A 15168-nucleotide genomic window follows, 5' to 3' on the forward strand; every position below is an offset into this window, starting at 1 on the left:
GTCACATCCAACAAGCTTGAGTTTGCTCATTTCGGAGCTCGTACGCAAAAGTTATGGCAGTTTCATTCGCAGGTCAGTTTTTAAGCGGTAGTACCGCTCGGTAGTATCGCTTATAAGAGGTAGTACCGCTCTGGGCACCGGTGGTACCTCTTATAAGCTGTAGTACCACTCTAGGAAGCGGTACACCGCTTGTGCATGACCTGTGCACATAACGGTTGGATTTGGGGAGGCCTATTTAAGGGGGCCTTCTTTCCCGATGGTCTCTATCTTCGAGCTTGTGTTCTTCCCCATTGTTGACCTTCTTCGAGCTTGCTATCTCTCAATCCCTCCATGGATTCTTGCTAGTTTGGGGGGGGAGAGAGAGGAGATCTAGGTCCACATTTCCACCAACCACTTTCTCCTCTATGTGAGGTTAACCCCTTGGATCTAGATCTTGGAGTTATTGGTGTTCTACTTCTTGTTCTTCCTCTCATTTTCCTCCATAGCTTTCGTTGCTTTGGTGGGATTTGGGAGTGAGGGACTTGGGCACTTCGTGTGCCCTTGCCATTGCATTAGTTGCATCGGTTTGAGTTCTCCACGGTGATACGTGGAAGTGAAGTTGAGAAGCTTATTAGTCTTGGGTGCTTGGTACCCTAGAGCTTGTTCCTCTTGGGTTCTTGGGCTCCCTAGATGGTTTGCAGTGCTTCGGAGCTCAATCATTGTGGTGTAAAGCTCCGGGCAAGCGTCGGGGTCTCCAATTAAGTTGTGGGGATTACCCCGAGTAATTTGTACGGGTTCCGGTGACCGCCCCCAAGGGTTGCCAAAGTGTACGGGTTCGGTGACCGCCCCCAAGGGTTGCCATTTGTACGGGTTCAGTGACCGCCCTCAAGGGTCCCTTAGTGGAATCATGGATCTTGCATTGTGCGAGGGCGTGAGGAGATTACAGTGGCCCTAGTGGCTTCTTGGGGAGCATTGTTCCTCCACACCACTCAAAATGGAGATTAGCATCCGCAAGGGTGTGAACTTCAGGATACATCGTCGTCTCCGCGTTCCTCGATTATCTCTTACCCGAGCCCTTTACTTATGCACTTTACTTTGTGATAGCCATAGTGCTTCATGTTATATATCTTGCTATCACTTAGTTATTTATCTTGCTTAGCATAAGTTGTTGGTGCACATAGGTGAGCCTAATTGTTTTAGGTTTTGTACTTGACAAATTAAATGCTAGTTTTATTCCGCATTTTCTCAATCCTAAACCGTAATTATTTTAAAGCGCCTACCCCCCCCTCTAGGCGACATCCACGATCGTTCACCTTGTGAGCACCATCAATGCGACTGCCAATCATACCCGACCAATCGATTCTTGTGTCTAGGTCGCTCCAGGGGAGGGGGCACACATTTTCAAAAGATCAAGCTTAAGTTCGATCTTTGAAATTCGGGCTCTCCACGAAATTGAAGGTTGTGGGAGCATTAATGTCTATCTAATCCCACTCCGCTATTGGATTCGCTAGACACATGTTTAGTATTTCTGCTTCTTCCCTGCCAATCAATCCAAGACTGAGCGACCGCCATCAAGCTCGAAGTCTAGCTAAATGTTTGTATTGTAGTTTTGCTATATGTTTGTATTTTTTTCCTTTTGTTGTGTTTTTCTTAGTGGTGTTGGGGTGCTTCTCCTATTTGGCTTATACTTTTCTACTAGGATGCTGGAGTATGCATTTCCTGGGAACATCCTAGGTCACGAGTGCCTTCTGCACCGTTCGTTCGCGCTCGCCTCCCGTAGGTGCCTGTCTGGCGCACTCCAGGCCATCCGGTTGGATTGGGCATTTGCTACTTCTTCAGCTTGCGTAGGTTTTTTCCTTGAAGAGGAAAGGGTGATGTCGCAAAGTAGAGATAAGTATTTCCCTCAGTTAAGAACCAAGGTATTAATCCAGTAGGAGGAACACACAAGTCTCCAATAATTGCACCTACACAAACAAAACAAATACTTGCACCCAACGCGATAAAAGGGTTGTCAATTGAAAGTGCAACTATCCCTCGGTGGTTTTGGTAATTACTAACAACATATAGCTCATTGAACTAATGCTATTTCAAGATTACTATTTCAAGAAGTTCAATGATTGGCATGGCATGGATTAGAAATGTGGACCCCTCAAAATGCTAAGGACACACATTGGCTCAAGCTCAAGACTCTACATTTTCATTTTAGTGATCCAAGATCACATTGAGTCCATAGGAAAAGCCAATACTATTAAAAGGGGATGACATGTTTCTTAATGGCTTGCTTGCTCAAAATGCTTAGTGATATGCTCCAAAAACCCTCAACCACTTTCTCATATCCACATATCTGCCAAACCAAAAGTCAAACTCGGCCCTACCGATTTGATCTATCGGGCGCCACCGAGTTTATTTGACATAGCCACTGCCAGAAACCCTAGTCACTTCGGTCTCACCGATAGGGATCTCGGTCTCACCGAGATGGGATTGCAAACTCTCTGTTTCCCTTCTTAACATTTCGGTCCAACCGAGATGAGCGATCGCTCCCACCAAGTTCGCAATGCAAACTCTCTGTTTCCCCTTCGTAACATTTCGGTCTCACTGAAATGAGCGAATCAGTTCCACCGAGTTTGCCTGACCAACTCTCTGGTTAGCTTATTACCAAAGTCGGTCCCACCGAGTTTGTGTAATCGGTCTCACTGAGATTACGTTATGCCCTAACCCTAATGAAATCGGTCCCACCCAGTTGACATGTCGGTCCCACCGAAAAGCCTAACGTTCACATTTTGAACTGAATCAGTCTGACCGAGTTTCATGATTCGGTCCCACCAAGTTTGGTAAATTGTGTGAAACGGTTAGATTTTGTGTGGAGGCTATATATACCCCTCCACCCACTCTTCATTCGTGAGGATAGCCATCAGAACATGCCTACACTTCCAGCATACATTTTCTGAAAGAGAACCACCTACTCATGTGTTGAGACCAAGATATTCCATTCCAACCACAAGAATCTTGATCTGTAGCCTTCCCCCAGTTGCTTTCCACTCAAATCATCTTTCCACCAAATCCAAATCCATGAGAGAGAGTTGAGTGTTGGGGAGACTATCATTTGAAGCACAAGAGCAAGGAGTTCATCATCAACACACCATCTATTACCTTTTGGAGAGTGGTGTCTCCTAGATTGGTTAGGTGTCACTTGGGAGCCTCCGTCAAGATTGTGGAGTTGAACCAAGGAGTTTGTACGGGCAAGGAGATCGCCTACTTCGTGAAGATCTACCCTAGTGAGGCAAGTCCTTCGTGGGCGATGGCCATGGTGGGATAGACAAGGTTGCTTCTTCATGGACCCTTCGTGGGTGGAGCCCTCCGTGGACTCACGCAACCGTTACCCTTCTTGGGTTGAAGTCTCCATCAACGTGGATGTACGATAGCACCACCTATCGAAACCACGCCAAAAATCTTTGTGTCTATATTGCATTTGCTCCCTCCAAACTCCTCCCTTTACCTTCATATGCAAATGTTTTACATTCCGCTCCTATACTCTTAGACTTGCATGTGTAGGTTGATTACTTGACTTGTTCTAAGTTGCTAAAATCTGCCAAAACTTAAAATTGGGAAAAGGCTAGATTTTTATTTGGTCAAGTAGTCTAATCACCCCCCCTCTAGACATACTTTCAATCCTACAAGTCGTATCAGAGCTTTGGTCTCCATTTGCCTTGATTTCTATAGCTTTTGGTGATCATAGCCTTGGTTTCACAACCTAGGAGAGTATGGCGTCTAGCGAGGGAAATTACCACCGTAGAGGTCCTTACTTTGATGGTACTAATTTTGCTAGTTGGAAGCATAAGATGAAAATGCATATTCTTTGATGGGAGAGAACCAAAACGTGAAGACCGTGGAAGAGTTGAAGATGCTGGAATACAATGCTCAAGCTTGTGATATCCTCTTCAACGGATTGTGCCCCGAAGAATTCAACAAAATCAGCCGTCTTGAGAATGCAAAGGAAATTTGGGATACTTTCCTTGATATGCACGAAGGTACCGACTCCGTCAAGGAATCCAACTTGGATGTGCTTCAAAGTCAACTTAACAAGTTCAAAATGAAGGATGGTGAAGGTGTCGCTGAAATGTACTCTAGGCTTGCTCTCATCACAAATGAGATTGCTGGCTTAGGAAGTGAAGAGATGACCGATAGATTCATCACCAAGAAGATCCTAAGAGCCTTGGATGGAAAATATGATACCGTGTGCACATTGATCCAAATGATGCCCAGTTACAAAGATCTCAAGCCTACGGAAGTCATTGGAAGAATTGTTGCTCATGAGATGTCACTCAAGGATAAGGAAGAGCTTCACAACAAGTCAAGTGGTGCTTACAAAGCCTCATGTGATACTCCTACATCATCAAGTGAGAAACAAACCTTCAATGAGGAGTTGAGCCTAATGGTGAAGAACTTCAACAAGTTCTACAAGAGTAGAAGCAAGGAAAGAAGTTCCAAGCCAAGGTCCTACAATGACAAAAGATCTTCTAGTCGTGAGCGTAATTGCTACAATTCTGGAAGACCCGGACACTACTCCAATGAGTGTACAGCTCCCTACAAACGAAGAGAAGATTCACCCAAAAGGAGAAGTAGAAGAGAAGAATCACCTCCAAGAGAGAGAAGGGGTAGAGATGATCGTTATGAACGAAGAACCACTCGGAGAAGCAAGGGTTCGGAAAGGAAGGACAAATCATCAAGGAGCTACACAAAACGAAGACATCAAGCTCATGTTGGTGAATGGGTATCCGGCTCCGACTCCGACCATCACTCCGAAAGAAGTTATCACTCCGACTCCGAATATACTCAAGATGAAGGTGTTGCCGGTCTAGCACTTGTGTCAACCAACTCCTACGACATATTTGACTCACCAAATGAAGGAATTGGGAGATGCTTCATGGCTAAAGGCCCAAAGGTATCACACCCTGAGTATGTTGATTTCAATAGTGATGAAGATGACTTGCTAGGTGATGATGATTTACTTATTGATAACTCTAGTGATGAAAACTATGATGAACTTGCTATTAATCATGTTAATCAAGATAAAACGAATGATGATGATAAGAAGGAGATTGAGCGTCTAACTAAAGAACTAAACACTCTAAGTTAGCTCATGAAACTACCTTGGAAGATCATCGAGAACTTTTAAAGACTCATGAGAAGTTACGCTTTGAAAAGCTCAACCTTGAGCAAGAGCATGGGTTCTTAAAAGCGATCAATGATGATCTTCGCAAGAAAAGTTCTTCTTACATTGCCAAGCGTTTACTCTTGTCTACTTACATGCCACAAGTTAAATCTAGCAACAAGAGTAAGAAAGATTCTTCTTCTAGTAGTAACAATAATCATGCTAAATCCAATAGTGTTGCTTCTAGCAGTTCTCTTGATTCCACTAATGATTCTCTTAGCCAAGTTACACTTGAGCAAGAAAATAGCTTATTGAAGGGAATTATAGAGAAAGGTGCTTAGAAGAGTCTTGCCGGAAGTAAGCAATTTGAGCAAATTGTACGCAAGCAAGGAAGACACCGGAAGAATCAAGGTGTTGGTTTTGAACGAAAGTTCAATGCCAATGGAGTTGAGTGGGAAGAAGATCAATACCCCAAGACGAAGTTTGTTCCTCAACAAGAGAAGTATGATCCTACTTCTTTCCAAGGGACACAAGCTCAAGATGATCTTCCACCACAAGACCACAAGCAAAAAGGCAAGGACAAGCTTCAAGAGGAGATTGATGCATTTGAAGAAGCTCCTAAGGCCTTGGTCAAGTGGGTTCCCAAGACTACATCAAGTTCTACTTCATCAAGTACGACTACAACTCCAAGGATTCCCATCAAGATGATGTGGATCCCGAAGAAGAAGAACTAGAGAGTTCTTGAGGGTGACTCCGCCAACATACTTCACTCATATCATTTTGGCGAGGACAAGTGCAAACAACTTCCACATCTTGCACTAGTTCAAGGAGTCACAAACCCTCTTGTTGGTAAGACAAGGGACAAGGTAACCTAATGCTTTCATGGCCATCATCTGATGCATAAATCACTCTATGTCTATGGATATCCTTGTTTGTTCCTTGTGGGACTAACCCGTGTAGGTATTGAAAGTGCAACTCACTCCAATGGATTGCTCCGAATGATCTACATCAACATTGAGCATCCACATCTTCAACATCTACATGAAGTCATCATCGACAAAACCCAAGGTTAGTTCATCCCTCTTAGGGGGGATATCACATCTAGGGGGAGCTTTACTCTAATCAATTGAGCTAAAGCAACTCTAATGGTGTGAAAACAACAATGCTTTATGTAAAAGTGGTAACCCCACTTGTGCTTAAACAATGAGTATGACCTATGATCAAATGTTCTCATTTGACTCCTAAGTCAATATACTCATATATAGATGACCTAGTCATCGCCAATTGCTTGATAGATGCTAGAGTGTTTGTGCATGCTTTGTCACATATTTCATTTGCCATTTTATTGTGTGAGCATGTGGATTGAATATTTTATTCATTCAAGGACATCCACTTGTTGTTTTGATTGATTGGCTCTTTCTCTTTTGCCAAGTGGATGGACAAGACTGCCTAAGAACTTCCTCTAGCTATCTATGCTTTTCTCGTCTCAAACTCTATTCATACTCATCACAAAGTTTGATCAAGTCAGATTCGAACCACTCTGTGTGAGGAGCACTCGGAGTTCCCAATTCGTCATAGACTTAAACTTCCAAAACCTCTCTGTGCATTTCGGTATGACCGATCCATCCACTTTGGTCACACCGAGTTCACTGAGTTGATCTAGGTTTTCAATCTCGGTGCAACCGATTTGAACTTTCGGTCACAACGAGTTGCAGTAACCACTTGCGATTCTGCATCTCGGTGCCACCGAGTTGTTCCACTCGGTCACACCGATAGGGTCAGGATATATATACCCACGGGTGAGATTTTACAAATTTCTTCAAAACCCTCCATCCCGCGTGTATCCTGCTCTACCGCCTCGGGTCTCCGAATCATCTTCTCGTCGCCAGCGACCTCCCGCTGCTGGTTTCCGTCGCCGTCAACGGGATTCAACCCCACCGTTGCCTCCGTAGCAAACTCACCGCCGAACTAGGGTATGAGTTCGATCTTTTTTGCTAATTCCTTACTCCGATTCTTAGCACAATGCAATGCCATGTTCTTTACCACGTATGAGATCAATATGTCCAGAGAAAACGTCCTTTAGGTTAGGTTTGATTCCAAAATTTAGGGTTAGGTTTCCGCCGAACTCATCTCGGACCGACCGAGTTGTGGAAATCGGTCTCACCGATTTGGCTTAGGCCATTGCACTTGCACTTTTCGGTCTGACCGAAAGCTGCAAATTGGTGCGACCGAATTTAACTCTCAGTGAAACCCTAGCAACCTCGGAGCCACCAAACTGTGACTCGGTCTGACCGAGTTCACTAGTTTAGACTCCAAACGTTGCTTCGGTATCACCGAGTTTGACAAATCGGTAGCTCCAAAATGATTCCTGTGGAGAACTAAAACTAAGTTTTTGCCTCATCTGTTTTGCAAAATCTCTACACTTTGGGATGCTCATCCACTCTACCTCATCTACATCTATTCACAGGGTTTGCTGTCTGTTTGCTTTGCCAGTATGTCTGATCAAAGTGATAGCCAGAACAAGTCAGAAGAGCAAGTGAACATGAGTGAGGGCACTAGTCCCTCAAGCAGCTATGATGAGGGCAGCAGGAGCACTCCCAGTAATTTGCCCAAGGCAGCCACCAGATCAAGGAAGAAGAGAACCTCAGATTCTGAGGATGAGGACTATGTGGCCACAGAGGAGGAAGTTAGCTCCAAGAAGAAAGTCCTGAAGAAGGAGTATGGCACTGCTGCTACAACCAAGCCTGGTTTGCACAAGAAGGTGCCTGCCAAAAGAGTGCCAACATCCAAGCCAAGGAAAGTTCCAATAGGAGAAACCATGCAGTTCAAAATTGAACAGTCAGATGTTGATGTGGCTGGTGACAAAAAGAAGAAAAGGGCAAGAACCAGAACTGCAAAAGTTCTTGGAAAATCAACCATGGTGAGAGACACAGAAGAAGATGAAGATGAAGATGAAGAGGATGTTGCACTAGCACCCAAGGTCCCAAAAGCTTATGGGGGATGCTATCAAGTCAGGGGCTGCTCCTTCAAAGCCCAAGACTGCCCCCAAAGCTACTGCTCAAGCTCAGAAGCCTTCTAAGCCCAAGAGAAGCACCAGGAACATCCTAGCTGAAGAGAAGAACAAGGCCCCGGTGCCTAAAGTTGAAGAAGAAGATGCTGAAGCCCAAGTGTTGAGGAAACTGAAACCAAATATTCCAGACCATAATGACACTCATCCAGTGGTAGAGGATATGAGCATCAGGAAGGATGCAGGTCTGAGACTTTGGAGACAGTCTGATCCCTATGTTGTGAGAAGGAAGACTGCTGTGGACTACAAGTTCCACACCAAAGAACAACAAGATTTCTATGAAACCATTCTGCTTGACAAGAAGCCTATAGTCTGTGATATGAAGTGGGTTGATTGGGAATTCATTGGAGAATGAAGACTATTTTCCAGGAGTGCATGAAAGCTTCAAAGCATGTGGAGTTGACAAGTTTGTGGGACAGAAGCTCACCAAATGGAATGATGAGCTCATTATGCAATTCTACTCCACTGTTCATTTCTATCCAGATGGTAGAATTTTATGGATGTCTGAAGGTACAAGGTACCAGTCAATTGTTGATGAGTGGGCCAAATTGATAAAAGCCCCTGAAGAGCATGAAGATGATTTGGATGTGTATGCCAAGAAGAAGAAAGACCACAACTCTATGGCAAATATGTACAAGGAGATCCCAAACAAAGCTTTGGAAACACACAAGTTTGGATCTGTGCATTACTTGTTGTCTGGTCTAGCCCCAATAAACACAATCTTGAGGCATACTCTGTTACCTAAATTTGGAGATCACAAGATGATCAGAGGACATTCAACCAACTTGCTGCAGATATTTGATGTTCCTCAGAAATTCAAGGTCATGAGTCTGATTGCTGAGACAATCAGAAGGACAGCTGCAGATCAGAAGAGATCTTGTGGGTATGCTCCACACATTCAGGTGCTCATCAACTCCAGATGGGCATAGGCACTTACTTGTTGGACAAGGAGCACTTACCCTTGAGACCAGAATTTGAAGATAACACAGTTGTGATGAATGAGGATGATCCTACATCCGTGCAAGCACAAGAGAAGAGAGCAAAGACCAAAGCTGAGAAAGCTGCAAAGATGCCAAGTGTTGAGGAGGCATCTCAAGTGTCCTTAAAGTCAAAACAAGATCAGCTAGCTTATATGATTCAAGCAACTTTGAGGATTGAGAAGGGCTTGGCCACCCTGACTCAGAATCAGGCTAGCTTGGAGAGGATCATTGAGACCAAGTTTTATGATCTTGATCTGAAAGTAACTGAGATACAGACTGCAGTTGAGCAGCTCCAAGAGGAAGCAGAGGAGAAGAAAGGACAGGGTACCACATATGCTTTTCGCAGAGTGCCTAGAGGTCAGAGGTCTGCTGCAGTGCCCATGCTTGACACCAGAGCAACTACTTCAGCACCAGCAGCAACAGCTTCAGTGCCACCTCTAGTTTCCACTCCACCAGCTCCAACAACGTCTACTAATGCCTTCGTCCTTGGAGTCCTCTCTACACCACCTCCCGAAGACCAAGCCTAGAGAGACGCATAGCACTATGCATTTTCAAACTTTTTGGTAACTTGTTGCCAAAGGGGGGAAATGTATAGATCATAGGCTTCGATAGAGAGAGTTTTGCTTCTTTGTCTCTCTTGCTATTTCTCTCTTGCTATTTGGTTGATACTTTTGTGTGTGCTCGTTTGATACTTTATGTCTGTGTGTGAGATACTTGTATGATCATGTGTTTGATCATATCATACTTTAATGTTTTGATTGGATGATATTATCTCTTATATCCCTATATGATCATTCACTTTGCTTGGTGATGAGTGCATGTTTTAATTCCTATCATTTTGAGCGCTCCACCAAGATGTATGTGACATGGAAGAGTAACCCATGATCCTAATCGATTGTGCATTTGCATTCAAAAGCAAATCTTAAATAATGCACAAATTTAGGGGGAGCTCTTGCTTATCACATACTTCTCAAAGCGACGATGTATTTAAATCTTAATATCATTTGTCGAAGCTTTAATCTATATGTTGTCATCAATTACCAAAAAGGGGGAGATTGAAAGTGCAACTATCCCTGGGTGGTTTTGGTAATTACTAACAACATATAGCTCATTGAACTAATGCTATTTCAAGATGACTATTTCAGGAAGTTCAATGATTGGCATGGCATGGATTAGAAATGTGGACCCCTCAAAATGCTAAGGACACACATTGGCTCAAGCTCAAGACTCTACATTTTCATTTTAGTGATCCAAGATCACATTGAGTCCATAGGAAAAGCCAATACTATTAAAAGGGGATGACATGTTGCTTAATGGCTTGCTTGCTCAAAATGCTTAGTGATATGCTCCAAAAACCCTCAACCACTTTCTCATATCCACATATGTCCCAAACCAAAAGTCAAACTCGGCCCTACCGATTTGATCTATCAGGCGCCACCGAGTTTATTTGACATAGCCACTGCCAGAAACCCTAGTCACTTCGGTCTCACCGATAGGGATCTCGGTCTCACCGAGATGGGATTGCAAACTCTCTGTTTCCCTTCGTAACATTTTGGTCCAACCGAAATGAGCGATCGGTCCCACCGAGTTCGCAATGCAAACTCTCTTTTTCCCCTTCGTAACATTTTGGTCTCACCGAAATGAGCGAATTGGTCCCACCGAGTTTGCCTGACCAACTCTTTGGTTAGCTTACCAAAGTCGGTCCCACCGAGTTTGTGCAACCGGTCTCACCGAGATTAGGTTATGCCCTAACCCTAATGAAATCGGTCCCACCGAGTTGACATGTCGGTCCCACCGAAAAGCCTAACGTTCACATTTTGAACTGAATCGGTCTGACCGAGTTTCATGATTCGGTCCCACTAAAGGAAATATGCCCTAGAGGCAATAATAAAGTTGTTATTTATATTTCCTTATATCATGGTAAATGTTTATTATTCATGCTAGAAGTGTATTAATCGGAAACTTAGTACATGTGTGAATACATAGACAAACAGAGTGTCACTAGTATGCCTCTACTTGACTAGCTCGTTGAATCAAAGATGGTTAAGTTTCCTAACCATAGACATGAGTTATGATTTAATTAACAGGATCACATCATTAGAGAATGATGTGATTAACTTGACCCATCCGTTAGCTTAGCACGATGATCATTTAGTTTGCTGCTATTGCTTTCTTCATGACTTATACATGTTCCTATGACTATGAGATTATGCAACTCCTGAATACCGGAGGAACACTTTGTGTGCTATCAAACGTCACAACGTAACTGGGTGATTATAAAGATGATCTACAGGTGTCTCTGATGGTGTTTGTTGAGTTGGCATAGATCGAGATTAGGATTTGTCACTCCGATTGTCGGAGAGGTATCTTTGGGCCCTCTCGGTAATGCACATCACTATAAGCCTTGCAAGCAATGTGAATAATGAGTTAGTTACGGGATGATGCATTACGGAATGAGTAAAGAGACTTGCCGGTAACGAGATTGAACTAGGTATTGAGATACCAACGATCGAATCTCGGGCAAGTAACATACCGATGATAAAGGGAATAACGTATGTTGTTATGCGGTTTGACCGATAAAGATCTTCGTAGAATATGTAGGAACCAATATGAGCATCCAGGTTCCGCTATTGGTTATTGACCGGAGATGAGTCTCGTTCATGTCTACATAGTTCTCGAACCCATAGGGTCTGCACGCTTAACGTTCGATGACAATCGGTATTATGAGTTTATGTGTTTTGATGTACCGAAGGTTGTTCGGAGTCCCGGATGTGATCACGGACATGACGAGCAGTCTCGAAATGGTCGAGCCATAAAGATCGATATATTGGAATGCTATGTTTGGACATCGGAATGGTTCCGGGTAAGTTCGGGCATTTACCGGAGTAGCGGGGGGTTACCGGACCCCCCCCCCCGGGGGAGTCTATGGGCCTTATTGGGCCCTAGTGGGAGAGAGGAGGAGGCGGCCAAGGTGGGGCGCGCCCCCCAAGCCCAATCTGAATTGGGGTGGGGGCCGGCCCCCCTTTCCTTCTCCCTCTCTCATACTTCCTTCCTCTCCTACTCCAACTAGGGAAGGGGGAATCCTACTCCCACCGGGATTAGGACTCTCCCCTTGGGCGTGCCATGAGAGGGCCGGCCCTCCCCCTCCTCCACTCCTTTATATACGGGGGAGGGGGGCACCCCATAGACACAAAAGTTGATTGTTTAGCCGTGTGTGGTGCCCCCCTCCAAAGATTTCCACCTCGGTCATATCGTTGTAGTGCTTAGGCGAAGCCCTGCGTCGGTAACTTCATCATCACCGTCATCACGCTGTCGTGCTGATGAAACTCTCCCTCGACCTCATCTGGATCTAGAGTTCGTGGGACGTAACCAAGCTGAACGTGTGTAGATCGCTAAGGTGGCTTACTTTCGGTACTAGGATCGATTGGATCGTGAAGACGTACGACTACATCAACCGCGTTGTCATAACGCTTCCGCTTTCGGTCTACGAGGGTACGTGGACAACACTCTCCCATCTCGTTGCTATGCATCACCTAGATGGATCTTGCGTGTGCGTAGGAAATTTTTTGAAATTACTGCATTCCCCAACAGTGGCATCCGAGCCAGGTCTATGCGTAGATGTTATATGCACGAGTAGAACACAAAGAGTTGTGGGCGATAATAGTCATACTGCTTACCAGCATGTCATACTTTGATTCGGTGGTATTGTTGGATGAAGCAGCTCGGACTGACATTACGCGTACGCATACGCGAGACTGGTTCTACCGACGTGATTTGCACATAGGTGGCTGGCGGGTGTCAGTTTCTCCAACTTTAGTTGAATCGAGTGTGACTATGCCCGGTCCTTGTCGAAGGTTAAAACATCACACTTGATGAAAAATCATTGTGGTTTTGATGCATAGGTAAGAATGGTTCTTGCTCAGCCCGTAGCAGCCACGTAAAACTTGCAACAACAAAGTAGAGGACATCTAACTTGTTTTTGCAGGGCATGTTGTGATGTGATATGGTCAAGACATGATGCTAAATTTTATTGTATGAGATGATCATGTTTTGTAACAGAGTTATCGGCAACTAGCAGGAGCCATATGGTTGTCGCTTTATTGTATGCAATGCAATCGCCCTGTAATTGTTTTTACTTTATCACTAAGCGGTAGCGATAGTCGTAGAAGCAATAGTTGGCGAGACGACAACGATGCTACGATGGAGATCAAGGTGTCACACCGATGATGATGGTGATCATGAAGGTGCTTTGGAGATGGAGATCAAAGGCACAATATGATGATGGCTGATAACCCACAAGTATAGGGGATCGCAACAGTTTTCGAGGGTAGAGTATTCAACCCAAATTTATTGATTCGACAAAAGGGGAGCCAAAGAATATTCTCAAGTATTAGCAGTTGAGTTGTCAATTCAAACACACCTGGATAACTTAGTATCTGCAGCAAAGTATTTAGTAGCAAAGTAGTATGGAAGTAACGGTAGCGGTGGCAAAAGTAACAGTGATAGTTTTGTAGTGATTGTAATAGTAGCAACGGAAAAGTAAATAAGCGAAGAACAATATGTGAAAATCTCGTAGGCATTGGATCGGTGATGGAGAATTATGCCGGATGCGATTCCTCATGTAATAGTTATAACATAGGGTGACACAGAACTAGCTCCAATTCATCAATGTAATGTAGGCATGTATTCTGAATATAGTCATAGGTGCTTATGGAAAAGAACTCGCATGACATCTTTTGTCCTACCCTCCCGTGGCAGCGGGGTCCTAATGGAAACTAAGGGATATTAAGGCCTCCTTTTAATAGAGTACCGGACCAAAGCATTAACACTTAGTGAATACATGAACTCCTCAAACTACGGTCATCACCGGTAATGGTCCCGATTATTGTCACTTCAGGGTTAACGGATCATAACACATAGTAGGTGACTATAGACTTGCAAGATAGGATCAAGAACTCATATATATTCATGAAAACATAATAGGTTCAGATCTGAAATCATGGCACTCGGGCCCTAGTGACAAGCATTAAGCATAGCAAAGTCATAGCAACATCAGTCTCAGAACATAGTGGATACTAGGGATCAAACCCTAACAAAACTAACTTGATTACATGGTAAATCTCATCCAACCCATCACCGTCCAGCAAGCCTACGATGGAATTACTCACGCACAGTGGTGAGCATCATGAAATTGGTGATGGAAGAAGGTTGATGATGACGATGGCGGCGGATTCCCCTCTCCGGAGCCCCGAACGGACTCTAGATCAGCCCTCCCGAGAGAGATTAGGGCTTGGTGGCGGCTCCATATCGTAAAACGTGATGAATCCTTCTCCCTGATTTTTTCTCCCCGAACGTGAATATATAGAGTTGAAGTTGAGGTCGGTGGAGCACCAAGGGGCCCATGAGGCAGGGGGCGCGCCTAGGGGGGTAGGCGCGCCCCCCACCCTCGTGGACAGGGTGTGGGGCCCCTAGCCTTGATTCTTTCACCAATATTTTTTATTAATTCCAAAAATAATCTCCGTGAAGTTTCAGGTCATTCCGAGAACTTTTATTTCTGCACAAAAATAACACCATGGCAATTCTGCTGAAAACAGCGTCAGTCCGGGTTAGTTCCATTCAAATCATGCAAGTTAGAGTCCAAAACAAGGGCAAAAGTGTTTGGAAAAGTAGATATGTTGGAGACGTATCAATGGCCATATCATATCAATTACATTGATTGCATGTGATGTTTATCCTTTATTCATCTTATTTTGCTTTGTTCAGCGGTAGCATTATAAGATGATCTCTCACTAAATTTCAAGGCCCTTCGCAGAGGGAAGCAGGGATTTGTAGAGGTGCCAGAGCTCGATTTTGAAATAGAGATAAATAATATTTTGAGCGGCATACTTTCATTATCAACATAACAACCGAGAGATCTCGATATCTTCCATGCTACACACATTATAGGCGGTTCCCAAACAGAATGGTAAAGTTTATACTCCCCCACCACC

Source organism: Triticum aestivum, chromosome 7D (assembly GCF_018294505.1).
Source record: "Triticum aestivum cultivar Chinese Spring chromosome 7D, IWGSC CS RefSeq v2.1, whole genome shotgun sequence".
Lineage (NCBI taxonomy): Eukaryota > Viridiplantae > Streptophyta > Magnoliopsida > Poales > Poaceae > Triticum > Triticum aestivum.